Here is a 10,277-nt window from a genome sequence, read left to right as displayed (position 1 = left end):
AAACAGAGAAGACGACTCATATGGGTGTGTAAAAATGCTGTATCGTGTGCCTGCCTGGGCACGTATATGAATTTTTTTAACTTCATTTTTCATAATAGTTACGCATACCACAAAATTTCCTTTGGCTGTTTAGGGGATTAAGTGTAGTATATGAGACCTTTCACCTTTAGGTCATTTGCTGAGATACTGCTTCTGCTAGCAGCAGCAAAAAGCCATTACTTCCTGATGGCTAATCACTCATTCGTGTGACACTGAGATAATAACTCTTCCTCCAGTTAGAGGCAAGGGTTTGTTGCAGGACGAACGAAAAAAAAAAAATTGTGTCCTAGCTGTCAATTTCTATGATAGGCAAAGGGTGTCCCAGTGAGGAACACAGAGTCTGTCCTTGCCCGTTGAAAATAGGACAGTGCTGGGTTATAAGTTTGTTGTGTGTTCACTTGTTCTGTGGAGAGAGGATCTGGTTGCAGGTCTGCAGTTTGTGGCATTTGTTTTTTTTTTTTTTCCCCTTCCTGTTGTTCCCCTGCAAAAGTATAGTTCTGTCCCTTCTCTGCATTCTTGTTGTCTAACTTCTGAGCCCAAGCTGTCCTCAGTTGAAGGGCTAGGATATTTTGTTTGGTCTTCTCCAGTAGATACAGGTGAAAAACTGATACTGTTTTCATAAGCCTGAAAAATCCACTTATAACACTGTTTCCCAAACCTTTTCTTGGTACAACGTTTATCAGCTACAGCAACAAACCCCGGATAATTACAGATGCTTATACCAAAATATCTCTTTTGGAGCTTTAAGCCTACTTTTATTTCTTCCTTGTTTAGTCCCAAAGTCAAGGTCTGTTGTTGTTTGCACGTAGTGTTCCTTACTGTTAGAGATGGTATTTAGAGATTAAATTCTGAGAGTAGATTTAGCTTGCATCTACGGGTGTATGGTACACCATACGTGTGACATTATTCCATTTATGTTCCTGAGATGCCTTGGCAGCAAGGCTTTATGAGATTTTTCTGGTTTAATGTTAGTAAGCAATTATTCCTATTATTCCGTAATGGGTTAAAAGTGAGAAATCCCTTGTTCCTTTTTCTCTGCCTGGATTCTGTAATGAAAGTACGATACTAAGCTGGGGGTGACCAAATGCTATTGTTGTCAACCATGGGTGACATCATGCACCAGGGTTGTGACGGTCATCGACTGAGAGGGAATGGTTGCTGCTGGAGTATGGGAATGAAGCACTTGTGTGGCCGCCTCTGCTCTCTGTTGGTGTTTGATTTTTATGTTAATATTTACATCTCAATAGCCCTGCTGTGAAAATGCCTCTCTCTACCTGATTGGCGGTCTGTGATCCTTCTGGTCTTGTCGTTGGAGACTTCACAAGCTCTTTGCCAGCTACAGAGATGTCTCTTCAATGCCTTGTCCTCTTCAGAGGAGGCAAAACGGCTCCGTTAAAAACCATGTGAAAGAGAAGATCACTAAAAGCAGAGAGAATGAGACTGTCAAATGATGGAAAGGAAATTGCTTACAAATATTTTCTGATTTCTTTCTTATCCCTTTTACGATCCCTTCTCCTTTGTCCTCCTTGGCTTTTTTTATCTTAGGATAAACATCGTATTTATTTTCTGTTTATTGTGTGGAGAATTTAAATCCATTTTGAATAGCAAAATAAATATAAAAAGATACTAGTGTTCTTTTCTCTGGAATAACTGGTGCCTTGCAGGGAGAACTGGAGGTTATGTGACAGTGTATTGTAAAGGCAGGCTAAAGGAATCTGTGTTAATCCATTTTCTTTTTCTTGTTATCAGTGTTTCATTTTATATTTAACTTTCCTTTTTAAGTAATAATCAGTACTTCTTGGTAGAAGTAGACTAATAACTTTTTTTTGCCAGCTGTAAAATAAATATACCATCGCTTTATATTTGTCCAAGTATTACCAATAAAGGGGAATGACATCAAGTTATCCTTGTAAAACTACTTTTGAGCTGTGGCGCTGGGAACTTTTTCCAGATATTCATTAACTGAGGTTTCTAGCTCACTGGAAGATAAGTGAACATTGTCCTCATTTAAAAAGTGAGACCCTAATGCTGAAGGTTAGTATTTTCTATAATAGCTTTTGTTACTTCACTTTTTGGTTGTCTGGGTATGGTATATTTCTTCAGATGTGCTGATTACCCATAACTTGAGCTTGAAGTTTTGAATAATGAGCTCCTGAGCATCTCCAGACAGAGCCGCAAGCCAGCGGGCACTTCTGAAAGTGTGGATTTGTCTGTGTCATTAACTGTGTACAGTGACCTGTAAAGTCCTAGCAGTCTTTTTGGCTGTAATCATTAAACCAGCCTCTCCTACAGGATAAAATGGGAAGAGATGCTGCAAGTGTAGTGAGAGAACCCTGACTGAAAATATAAATATCTTCAGAAAATGCTCTGGGACTAATAATAATAAGGAAAAAGTACGGTGGCAAAATAAATTGCTGCTGATATAATTTTTCTTCCTCTCCCAAGTTTGCCTCTAGTGTGGCAGTTTTTCTCCCTTCGATAAATAAATGCAAAGATGAGAATCGCTGCCAAAACCTGTCACATTTCTGGAACTTTCAGCCCCTGATTATTCACATTAAGCCTCCCCCCCCAGCAGTACAGTATTCTGAATATGTACACCCACCATTCTGTCAGATCTGTGCAGTCTGCGTCTGGTTCATCTTCTGTGTCTTTGATGTGTTCCATAACGTAGGCAAAGAGAGGTCTGATAGTCTCTCTAAAAACCTGACAGTTTGTGTGACAATCTGTCCACGAATCCACAGGCTCCTTGTCAACCAAATGAGCCTTTGAATATCAGAGGTTTTCAGAACAGTGCTTGCAGCATTGCATATGCACTAAGGGAAGAGTACAACAGGCTTCCTTGTAACCTGAGAGATGTCTGCATTTTCCTTAATCATTCCAGGGACATCTCATCATTGCTTGTTGGCTGGTTCTCAGCCCCGCACATGTTGGGGTTATTTAGCAAAGCTTGATTTACTGGAAGCTGCACATGGAGAATAATTTGCAGTTGGGGGTAGAGGAGGAACCCCAGGAGGGGGTTGAACTTGCAGGCTTTGGTATACTTCTGGTTTTTGGTGGTTTTTCGTTTGTTTGTTTCTTACAGTGACTCTCTTCCTTGCAGTTCCCTTTACCCATGCAAGTGCATGGATGTGATGCATTTTCTTCAGTGTTCTCCAGTCCTCTTGCACATCCTACTGCATTGAGTCCCTCTTATTCCGGCTTCCTCTGGGAATCCAGTTGCATTCCTTATCTACCTGTTGTGGAAAAGGATAGGGTCATGAATATAATTTAGGTTTTTAAAATCGGGACAGGAACTCTTAACTGGGCCAGCTGCTGCAGTTTATAAATGGGGTTTAGGGATATTCTCAGCAGAGAAAGCCGGGAGTTTTAGCTGCAGCGTGCCCGTCTGAGGTGGTGGGAGTTCTGTCGGAGGCTCTGTCAAATACCAGCTTTGGCATGATGGCATCAAACCTTAGCTATAATGTTCCTCCCTTCCCGAAATAAGCTCCTGTGATGGGCCTGACAGGGGAATGTATTTAATATCTTTTTTTATGTATGACAAGTACTTCATGACTGCCAATTTTCTATTTTTTTTTAAATAATTTTTTTTCCTCTGAAGTGCTGGTCAGCCTCCTAATGAAACTTTAAGCTACATACCTTGGCACTCTTGATATTCTGGCAATTCCCTTCTTCCCCTCTTCTCCCCTTCCCTTAGTGCTGGTTCTCTGCATGCCTGTCGGTCTCTCTTGGACAATGCCCAGTTGTTAGCGGCAGCGTCCTGTGACCTAGGAGTTCATCCTGGTTGTGTGACGGGTCGGCTGATAGGACCCAGGTGTCACTACGGAACTAGTTGTGCAGCTGCCCAGCCCGGGCGCAGGGATTTAGCAGGCATTGCCTTGCTTTTAAAATCATAGACACTACGTTATCTGTGCAGGTCAGCCAGGTGTAGGACTTCTCTGAAGCAGATGCTGAAAACCGTTGATGTTTAATCAATGCTTGGGAAGCCTGTTTACCTGCACTTGTCAGGTATAATTGATTTGGGCATTTACTGTGAATTTCTCACCTAAGACTTCTCGCTCCTATATTAAACTTCCAGCTAGGAGGAGAGCGGAGTGATACTCTCCTACAACAGTTTCAGCGTTAATCTGGGCCTTTCATGTTGCTGTTGCTGTCCTTGTCAGAAAGCCTGGTTGCCTGCTGGCATTCTATGGCCTTTCTCTTTGAAGGTGCTTTTACTTTCCAGAGTTTTTGTTTAAAGAATTACTAATGCTTAATTTGCAGTCTTTCAGAATGGTGTGCTTTAAAGCAACCTCATATAAATGCAGTGTTTAATTCTTTCTGGGAGTTTTTTGCTCCTTCTTCCCCTTTTAATCGCTTGTGTAGTAATAATTTCTTTGTTGCTGGCTGTCTTTCTGAGTTGAAGATAACATGAGGCTTTTCTGCGTGTTTCCAGTGAGGCACCTGCAGCCCTTCGAAGAAGTTCCTAATATCATCTTTCTGTGGGGTACCTGTTTTAATTGGACTCTTCCCAGGGTACCTTCCTAGAGACAGTCTGACTCTAGCGTGCGATCTCGGGCTGGGTCTGTAAACCCGTTCTTACCCAGATGGAGTATCTCAGTGTGGGACCTGGTTCTGGGAAGTCCTGGGGTGTGTAGCTTTGATTCACTGTGTGCTTTAGGGGCTGTAGCTTAACCTTTTTGTGCCTAACTTGTTATCCATAGGATAAACTCAGCTGTGGTCCTTCTCTCCAGCTCTGCCTCTCTAAAGTTTTGTGGAGATTGGTGTTTTGGGGGATTTTATTTTTGAGAAGCTGTCTAGGTATGCTAGAGAATTAATATTTTGCTTTCAACTCAGGATAATATTGCAGTCCTGAGAAGCTCTGTTCAAACAGGAATATACTTCTGCCTGTGACTAGTTTAACTTTCCTGTGTTGTTACTGTGGACATTGCTCTTTTTCTGTCCTCTGAATCTTAATCCAAAATTTATAATCTCACAGCCTGTTGCCGAAGGAAAGAATAGAATGACACAAATTCAATGGTCTCATTTCATTATTGGTCTCAGCAGGAGGAGTGGATGAACCCACACATGAACAGCAAACAACAGAGCTGTGTTTAGAAGTTGGCTTTGGGTAAAAAAAAAAAAATCTTTTCTCCCTTTCAGCAAGCTGTTGTAGTTGCTTGTATCTTTCCTCTATTACCTTTTGAGTAAAAGCATTTGACTTCGCATAAAAGCAGTTTAACCCTTGGCTTCTACGCTCTCGTGATATGCTTTGTATGCATATTTCTCTTCCTCGTGAAACGGCTTCTATGTATATGTGCACTTGTGCTTGATAGGAAGGAGAAAATGCGAATGTCTCTTTTAGCTAAATGCTAGCTGAAACCAACAAACAGGCTGAGCAGGGACTCAAGAGGAGCGAGCTCAGGAGGTGAAGAGATTGCTTCTTGCAATGTGTCCTGAAATTCCCAAACTCCCTGTTTTGGACCAGAGTTGATAGCAGTGATTGATTGTGTAGGTTGATTTTAACAGATCCAAAGGGTCGTCCAGTGAACAGATCGGTTCAGCTCATTTGCCTCTGTACCTGCGGGAGGGGTGCAAGTAGATGGAGCAATTTTTCAAATGTGTTAGGAGCCATTTGCATGAGACTTCTGAGCAATGAGAATGTGCAACCTGATTTATAGTGCGTGTGAACCAGCGACCTGGTGAGGTGTGTGGTGCCCGAGTGTACCTTTGCTTCCCTTTGCAGTGCTGTGAGCAAAGGCGCTTCGCGAAGCCTGCACTGACTGAAGTTTTTCTGTAGCTTCCCGCTGTTCCTCGTGGCAGCATCTGTGTCTAGGACACCTGCTTGTTCCCTGTCCCCAAGTGCGTGCAGGCAGGTGGCAGTCATGCTGCTTTATCAGGGTGGTGTGAGGTCTTATTTCTGGCTTTAGAAGCAGCTGGAAGCAGGAATTTGAACATCTCCCAGTTGACATTTGATACATGAGAAGTAACCTCTGCTTTTCTTTCCCCTTTCTCTCCCGAGTTTGCAGTGTTTCCTACTCCCGGGGCACACCGCATATTGCCCCCGCCAAGCGGCACCACCTCTCGTGCTCCTATCGGCTCGAGTGGGCCTTGCGGCGGGAGGTTTGCTGGACGTCAGGAGAGGGGATCGAAGCAATGTGTCTGTCAGGTGCGAGGCAGATTGTACCATCTAATCCCCCAGCTGTCGTCTGCGGCATTTGTCAAGGCCTCTGCTGGCCTGCTCCGTTTCATCGGAGGTATCACTAGCATTTGTCTAGGCTGGCAGCATTCCAACAGCTGTTAATCCTCTTTGTATCTTTAAGCGCTGTGACCACTGACAAGCTTCTATACTTTGAGGTGTCAAAATATCTCAAGATAGCTGTGGTGATGGTGGTCTGGGTTTTTTTTAATCCAAACACCTTCTGATCTATTGACCAAGACTGAACTTGATGGAGAAATCTGTGTCCTGGTGTCAAGTTTTTGCTGCTGCTGCTTGATGTTCACAAAGAATTTTGCCTAAAATCTGATTAATTTCTGGTTCCTCATGCTTGTGTTGCTCGGTTTTCTGTTTTACATGTTACCGCAAGTAGCGCATGTTTCACTGAAGTTGTAAGGAATGTGGTTTAATGTCAATGTGAGAATGAGCTGGCAGGGTTTTCTCTTTATGCTTCAATTACTTTCCCTCCTGAAATAACCCTGAGAACTCCATCTTTTGCTATATTGTTTTCTTACTTTCTTTGCGATATATTGTGGAAAGGGCCTGGGCAGTGTAGTGAGTGTTGGAGTTTCTCTGCATGTTTGCGGCCAAGGAGGAATGCTGAATTAAAATTACTCCAAATTTAGCTCTAAGTTTTAAAATTGGTTCCCTTTGGAAGGGGAATTTTTAGTGCAAGGGTGTTTTGGGAGGAGTGGGGAGCAAGGGTATAGCAGCAAATCTGCTGTAGAAAAGCAGCAGGGTAAAGAAAATGGTTCTGTTGGTCTTTAGGCTCTAGTTATGTATTTTTATAACTTATTGGTGTTTTTATTATTTGCTACGAACCATCATTTAATAGCAGGGGAAAATCTTTCAAACTAACATTTCTTTGTTTAGTTTGTTTGTCCTCTCTGGAGAGCGCTCTCCCCATATGACAAAGCTCTGATGTTCTGAAGTTGGCTCCCCTAAGGCTTAGCTTTATTGAGAGAAGTGAAACATTTTAGGTGGTTCATTCATTCTTTCTGTGTCTCTTGTTATTTGAGCCCTTATGGTGTCCTTTGGTCATGTTTTTAAACTTATTTCTGCAACTAAGACTGCCAGGAGCTTTATTTAATAATAGTTGAGGTCTCATGTTCAACTTTTTCTTTGTGAGATGCCATTTTATCTCAAGCATCAAATATTGTGAGAGTAAATTAAAAGCAGCGTTGATGTCTTGTAATTTTTTGTTGAATGTTCGTTCTTTTACTGTGCAACGGAATATCGTTTTATGAAGCTAAAGGACTTCGCTAAGACTATGGGCAGCTCAGACTGTTTCAAGTGCAAATACCACACCTTGATCCTGCTGACTAGCCTTTGTGTGTGGGCGGCTCTGCTGAGGTCACAGGAAGTGCATAGGTGGTTCCTGGCTTGATTCCTCATTTGCGACCTTATTATAAACTTCTAGATTTTTGTAGGCCATTGGAACATTATCCCTTGCCACAGTGCGATAGGGTAAAATACTGAAAATGAATCAGATCTTGCATCTGAAGTTGTATAGATGAGGATACTTGGAAAATTATTCTCCGTAAGTAGAAGCCCCAAATCATGGATCTTGCCATGACTGTGCCCATGCTGAAAGGCCCATCTGTTGCTGATTTAGCCCATTTGTTGCTCATTTAGTGTTTAGGGCAAAAGTGAATGCGACTTTCCCAAGGTAGGAAAGGGCCTAGAGGCCAAGGAAAACCTGTTTAACAAGTCTATCTGTTGAACGAACTCAGGTTTAAATGGTAAAACTCTGTTTTTCTTGCTTGGGGAAGCATTTAAAGATACTGATTTATAGCATTGGAAATACTGCTTCATTGGTTTTCAGGGTTTTTGAGGGGAAAAGGGGAAGAAGAAGGCAGAGAGGTCTGACTCAAAGGCAAGAGGCCCAGTTGGATCATGTGCAAAGATGATTCCTTTTCATTTTTAGAACTCAGCAGCTTTCATCTTCAGGTTGAAGGTCTTCTGTGCCCCTCCTTGATCTTCACAGCATGCCGTGTACCTTGTGGTTTCTTTGAGGTCAGGTCTCTCTTCCTTTCCTTCACTGAGATTCTTGCCTCTCCATTCAGGTTCTCACTTGCCTGCTTTTCATCAGCTTTAGGATCCAGAGCTATTTCATACTAGTTTCTTTCCCAGCTACTTTTGTCCATGTTTGTAGTTGATGTTGTTGCAGATGGGGCTGACGATAGTACAGGGCCTGGGCAGTTGAACTCTCTCTCTAATAAACTAGGCAAGGTTGTGCCACAACTACTTTAATCGACAGTGCAACCAGTAAATGAATCTCTTGGCTATTTTTTCTTTCTTTAGGTGCGTTAAATGCCAGCCTCATGCTGGGTCTCACGTACAACATATTTGTTCCTGTTTTCTTCTCCTGCTGCTGTTTCACTGCAGAGTGCTGCAGGCTAATAGTATCTGACGGGTCTACTTCCTATTGCCTGAAAAATGTTTAATTTTACTACGTTGCTTTCTCTCTTTCCCACTTTCTCTCATTTTGATCTCTCAAATCCAGTCCCTTTGAGAAATCAGACAGTATGAAATATGAAAATTGCTTGGGTAGTAATTGGAGAAACGGTGAGACTTATGAAACCCATGGAGATAACGCTTACATCTACTTATTCACATTATTTAATTTTTAATGGCAAATTTAATTAATGAAGCACAGGTCTTGTGGTTTCATGTGTGAATAAGTAACAGCAGGGAGCTGAAAGTCATGAGGTCTGTTTACAGGACAGAGAAAAAGTCTCCATTAAAAGCTGAACTTTTCGTTATAGGAAGGAATAAAATGGGTTTAATAGCATAGAAGTTTGACCATTATGTAACAAGTAAGTAAATGAAAACTTTAATGACAATTTGCTGGCAAAATGCATTTTGAAGTGGTTACTCATCCATGATTTCTGAGTTTAAGTCTGTCTCTCTGTAGGTCAAAGTTTGGAAAAGCAAAGTCTGTTCTGTGGGTTTTTCGGTATGTGACATAAATTCAGGCACCAGAGATAAAATGCTTAAATATAGCACCTTGAAGCCTAGGCTCTGAAAACCTGTATAAACCTTCCAATTAGCTAAGCTTCACACAACTTCAGTGATACAGGCAGCTGTTATCCCTCGCTTGCAGATGGAGAATGGTGACTTGCCCAAGATTGCACAAGTGGCAGAACCGCTAATAGAACTTGAGTTATATCTGTCCTTTCCTTTTTCTAACCGCTGAACAGTATGTGTCGTCTCATCATGCGCAGGACCACAGCTGCATTTATGGGAAAATAAATGAAGAAGAGCAAGAATAGTATTCTATATAAAATGACCAAATTTGGGGAGAGACGAGATAGCAGCTAGAACCAGCCCTAAATGAATAGCTGTCTTCGCATTCAATACCGTTTTGTCACTTTTTTGATTGATTATTGCATATTTTCTGCTTGTGCCTTTTCAGACTAAGGGCCTTGCAGATGAGTTTTGAGTGAGGCAATTGCAGCTATTTCAGTATAAAGTCCAGAGGCTTTGCCTAGAGCAGCTTTATCAGCAGTTTAGTAACACAGGACCTTGCAGCGAAGGCGCTGGGGGTGCGTAGCCATTCCCTTCTGCTTTTTGTGCTTGGGAGGCTTGTAAGTGCAGCCGAGAGGAGGAATTCATCCTCCCATGTTCAGCAGCTGAGCGTTGTGAACTAAAACTCTTTCCGTGCAAGCTCAGGAGAATTTAATGCAAACCTCTTAAGCCCTGCAGCAAGACACTCCAGACTCTGTTTGGCAGTGCCTTAACTGATACCTGATATGCCTTCCTATGTTGTTAAAAGGGAAACAGGCTGCATAATTTTCTTTTAAAGAATAAGTAACATAAGTAGAAGCACTGAAATGTAAAATGGATTTTCCAGTGCTAGCAGCCAATTTTGATACTTGCATGTCAGTAACTTACTAGATCCTTCACAGCAATTAATGAAAAAAGAGAACAAAACACAACCTAACTCAAAATAACTCGGTGCTGGGAACACCTTGTTTTTGTGGTTACATGGAATGATCAAAGCTGACAGTTGGTTGTTAGTGACCTTTTCCCCTCTTTACCT

At 42.0% G+C, this 10,277-nt stretch overlaps 1 protein-coding gene across 1 annotated transcript in view; it reads left to right on the top strand.

Annotated features, from left to right (window-relative positions):
- The window catches only part of LOC104076782 (MICOS complex subunit mic25-a-like), a gene marked incomplete at both ends in the record, with an annotated part of 75,042 nt that overhangs the window by 48,572 nt on the left and 16,193 nt on the right, over window positions 1–10,277 (top strand). The window lies entirely within an intron of this gene.

This window comes from Fulmarus glacialis, unplaced genomic scaffold (assembly GCF_000690835.1).
Source record: "Fulmarus glacialis isolate BGI_N327 unplaced genomic scaffold, ASM69083v1 scaffold4675, whole genome shotgun sequence".
In the NCBI taxonomy this organism is placed as follows: domain Eukaryota; kingdom Metazoa; phylum Chordata; class Aves; order Procellariiformes; family Procellariidae; genus Fulmarus; species Fulmarus glacialis.
The sequence above is the reverse complement of the archived record's forward strand: the minus strand, read 5'-3'. Positions and strand labels throughout refer to the sequence as shown.